We start from the raw sequence: 4,565 nt of genomic DNA, 5'->3' as shown, positions 1-4,565 counted from the left end.
GGGAATTGAGTTTAGGTTATAGGTAGGGAAAGGGTTAGGTTTAAGTTATAGGTTTTGGGATTTGGGAATAATTTTAGGTTATAAGTATAGGTTTGAGTTATGTTATAGGTTAAGGTTTAAGGATTTTAGTTTAGGCTATAGGTTTAGGTTTAGGTCTAGGTTTAGGTTTAGGGAATTGAGTTTAGGTTATAGGTTTAAGGAAAGGTTAGGTTTAGGTTTAGGTTATAGGTTTTGGGATTTGAGAATAGTTTTAGGTTATAAGTATAGGTTCAGATTAGGTTATAAGTTAAGGTTTAGGGATTTGAGTTTAGGTTATAGGTTTATGTTTAGGTTTTAGGTTTAGGTTTAGGTTTAGGTTTAGGTTTAGGTTTTAGGATTTGATAATGGGTTCAGGTTTAGGTTATAGGTTTTGGTTTTGGTTTAGGTTATAGGTTTTGATTTAGGTTATAGGTTAACGGTTTAGGTTAAGGTTTAGGTTTAGGTTATAGGTTTTTGGATTTGAGAATGGGTTCGGGTTTAGGCTATAGGTTTTGGCTTTGGTTTAGGTTATAGGTTTTGGTTTAGGTTATAGGTTATAGGTTTAGGTTTAGGTTATAGGATTTGAGAATGGGTTCGGGTTTAGGATATAGGTTTTGGTTTTGGTTTAGGCTATATGTTTTGATTTAGATTATAGGTTATAGGTTTAGGTTTTAGGTTTTGGTTTTGGTTTTGATTTAGGTTATAGGTTATAGGTTTAGGTTAAGGTTTAGGGAAATGTAATAGGTTTTGATTTAGGTTATAGGTTATAGGTTTAGGTTAAGGTTTAGGGAAAGGTAATAGGTTTTGATTTAGGTTATAGGTTATAAGTTTAGGTTTTAGGTTTAGGTTTTGGTTAAGGTTTAGGGAAAGGTAATAGGTTTTGATTTAGATTATAGGCTATAGGTTTAGGTTTTAGGTTTAGGTTTTGGTTTTGATTTAGGTTATAGGTTTATAGGTTTAGGTTAAGGTTTAGGTTTAGGTTTAGGTTTAAGTTATAGGTTTTGGGATTTGAGAATGAGTTCGGGTTTAGGCTATAGGTTTTGGTTTTGGTTTGAGTTATAGGTTTTGGTTATAGGTTTAAGTTAAGGTTTAGGTTAGGTTATAGGTTTTGGGATTTGAGAATGGGTTCGGGTTTAGGTTATAGGTTTTGGTTTTAGTTTAGGTTATAGGTTTTGGGATTTGAGAATGGGTTCGGGTTTAGGTTATAAGTTTTGGTTTTGGTTTAGGTTTAGGTTATAGGTTTTTGGATTTGAGAATGGGTTATGGTTTAGGTTTAGGAAATCGGATTCAATTTCGGGATTGGGTTTAAGTTTGGGTTTTAAAGTTTAGGTTTAGGTTTAGGTTAGGGAGTTGAGATTATGATTAGGTGTAGGTTTAGCTTTAGGGAATTGAGTTTAGGTTATAGGTTTAGAGAAAGGTAAGGTTTAGGTTATAGGTTTTGGGGTTTGAGAATAGTTTTAGGTTATAAGTATAAGTTTAGGTTAGGTTATAGGTTAAGGTTTAGGGATTTGAGTTTAGGCTATAGGTTTAGGTTTAGGTCTAGGTTTAGGTTTAGGGAATTGAGTTTAGGTTATAGGTTTAGGGAAAGGTTAGGTTTAGGTTATAGGTTTTGGGATTTGAGAATAGTTTTAGGTTATAAGTATAGGTTTGGGTTAGGTTATAAGTTAAGGTTTAGGGATTTGAGTTTAGGTTATAGGATTAGGTTTAGGTTTAGGTTTAGGGATTTAAGTTTAGGTTATAGGTTTAGGTTTAGGTTAAGGTTTAGGTTTAGGTTATAGGTTTTGGGATTTGAGAATGGGTTCGGGTTTAGGTTATAGGTTTTGGTTTTGTTTTATGTTATAGGTTTTGGGATTTGAGAATGGGTTCAGGTTTATGTTATACGTTATAGGTTTTGGTTTTGGTTTTGGTTATAGGTTTTGATTTAGGTTATAGGTTAAGGTTTAGGTTTAGGTTATAGGTTTTTGGATTTGAAAATGGGTTCGGGTTTAGGTTATAGGTTTTGGTTTTGGTTTAGGTTATTGGTTATAGGTTTAGGTTTAGGTTTAGGTTTAGGTTATAGGTTATAGGATTTGAGAATGTGTTCGGGTTTAGGTTATAGGTTTTAGTTATAGGTTATAGGTTTAGGTTAAGGTTTAGGTTTAGGTTATAGGTTTTGAAATTTGAGAATAGGTTCGGTTTTAGGTTATAGGTTTTGATTTTGGTTTAGGTTATAGGTTTTGGGATTTGAGAATGGGTTCGGGCTTAGGTTATAAGTTTTGGTTTTGGTTTTGGTTTAGGTCATAGGTTTTTAGATTTGAGAATGGGTTATGGTTTAGGTTTAGGAAATCGGGTTCAGGTTCGGGATTGGGTTTAAGTTTGAGTTTTCAAGTTTAGGTTTAGGTTAGGGAGTTGAGATTAGGATTAGGTGTAGGTTTAGCTTTAGAGAATTATGTTTAGGTTATGGGTTTAGGGAAATGTTAGGTTTAGGTTATAGGTTTTGGTTTCGGTTTAAGTTATAGGTTTTGGGATTTGATAATGGGTTCAGGTTTAGGTTATAGGTTTTAGTTTTGGTTTAGGTTATAGGTTTTGATTTAGGTTATAGGTTAACGGTTTAGGTTATAGGTTTTTGAATTTGAGAATAGGTTTGGGTTTAGGCTATAGGTTTTGGTTTTGGTTTAGGTTATAGGTTTTGGTTTAGGTTTTAGGTTTTAGGTTTAGGTTTAAGTTTAGATTATAAGCTATATAGGTTTAGGGAATTGAGAATAGGTTAAGGTTTAGGTTTAGGAAATCGGGTTCGGGTTCGGGATTGGGTTTAGGTTTGGGTTTTCAAGTTTAGGTTTAGGTTTAGGTTAGGGAGTTGAGATTAGGATTAGGTGTAGGTTTAGGTTTAGGGATTTGAGAATACATTTAGGTTTTGGGTTTAGGTTTAGGTTTAGGTTTAGGTTATAGGTTAAGGTTTAGGTTAAGGTTAGGTTATAGGTTATAAGTTTAAGGTATAGTTTATAGGTTAAGGTTTTAGGTCATAGGTTTTGGTTTTGGTTTTGGTTAAGGTTTAGATTTAGGTTTAGATTATAAGCTATAGGTTTAGGGAATTGAGAATAGGTTAAGATTTAGGTTTAGGAAATCGGGTTCGGGTTCGGGATCGGGTTTAGGTTTGGGTTTTAAAGTTTAGGTTTAAGTTTAGGTTAGGGAGTTGAGATTAGGATTAGGTGTAGGTTTAGGTTTAGGGATTTGAGAATACATTTAGGTTTTAGGTTTAGGTTTAGGTTTTAGGTTATAGGTTAAGGTTTAGGTTTTAGGTTTAGGTTAAGGTTAGGTTATAGGTTATAAGTTTAGGTTATAGGTTATAGGTTAAGGTTTTAGGTCATAGGTTTTGGTTTAGGTTAAGGTTATAGGTTTAGGTAAAGGTTTAGGTTTAGGTTTAGGTTAAGGTTTAGGTTTAGATTATAAGCTATATAGGTTTAGGGAATTGAGAATAGGTTAAGGTTTAGGTTTAGGAAATCGGGTTCGGGTTCGGGATTGGGTTTAGGTTTGGGTTTTCAAGTTTAGGTTTAGGTTTAGGTTAGGGAGTTGAGATTAGGATTAGGTGTAGGTGTAGGTGTAGGTTTAGGTTTAGGTTAGGGAGTTGAGATTAGGATTAGGTGTAGGTGTAGGTTTAGGTTTAGAGATTTGAGAATACATTTAGGTTTTAGGTTTATGTTTAGATTTAGGTTATAGGTTAAGGTTTAGGTTAAGGTTAGGTTATAGGTTATAAGTTTAGGTTATAGGTTATAGGTTAAGGTTTTAGGTCATAGGTTTTGGTTTAGGTTTAGGTTAAGGTTTAGATTTAGGTTTAGATTATAAGCTATAGGTTTAGGGAATTGAGAATAGGTTAAGATTTAGGTTTAGAAAATCGGGTTCGGGTTCGGGATCGGGTTTAGGTTTGGGTTTTAAAGTTTAGGTTTAAGTTTAGGTTAGGGAGTTGAGATTAGGATTAGGTGTAGGTTTAGGTTTAGGGATTTGAGAATACATTTAGGTTTTAGGTTTAGGTTATAGGTTAAGGTTTAGGTTTTAGGTTTAGGTTAAGGTTAGGTTATAGGTTATAAGTTTAGGTTATAGGTTATAGGTTAAGGTTTTAGGTCATAGGTTTTGGTTTAGGTTAAGGTTATAGGTTTAGGTAAAGGTTTAGGTTTAGGTTTAGGTTTAGGTTTAGGTTAAGGTTTAGGTTTAGATTATAAGCTATATAGGTTTAGGGAATTGAGAATAGGTTAAGGTTTAGGTTTAGGAAATTGGGTTCGGGTTCGGGATTGGGTTTAGGTTTGGGTTTTCAAGTTTAGGTTTAGGTTTAGGTTAGGGAGTTGAGATTAGGATTAGGTGTAGGTTTAGGTTTAGGGATTTGAGAATACATTTAGGTTTTGGGTTTAGGTTTAGGTTTAGGTTATAGGTTAAGGTTTAGGTTAAGGTTAGGTTATAGGTTATAAGTTTAGGTTATAGGTCATAGGTTTTGGTTTAGGTTTAGGTTAAGGTTTAGATTTAAGTTTAGATTATAAGCTATAAGTTTAGGGAATTGAGAATATGTTAAGATTTAG

The 4,565-nt window shown here is 33.4% G+C and overlaps 1 long non-coding RNA gene across 1 annotated transcript; it reads left to right on the top strand.

Annotated features, from left to right (window-relative positions):
- Positions 1–3,403: 3,403 nt before the first annotated feature.
- Positions 3,404–4,154, top strand: LOC131257543 (uncharacterized). Its single transcript, XR_009177488.1, has 3 exons — positions 3,404–3,613; positions 3,993–4,088; positions 4,123–4,154. It is a non-coding gene; the product is annotated as an uncharacterized LOC131257543 (long non-coding RNA).
- The last annotated feature ends 411 nt before the right edge of the window (positions 4,155–4,565 follow it).

The sequence above is a fragment of the Magnolia sinica genome, chromosome 10 (assembly GCF_029962835.1).
Source record: "Magnolia sinica isolate HGM2019 chromosome 10, MsV1, whole genome shotgun sequence".
In the NCBI taxonomy this organism is placed as follows: Eukaryota; Viridiplantae; Streptophyta; class Magnoliopsida; order Magnoliales; family Magnoliaceae; genus Magnolia; species Magnolia sinica.
This window is presented reverse-complemented; position numbering and strand designations above follow the sequence as displayed.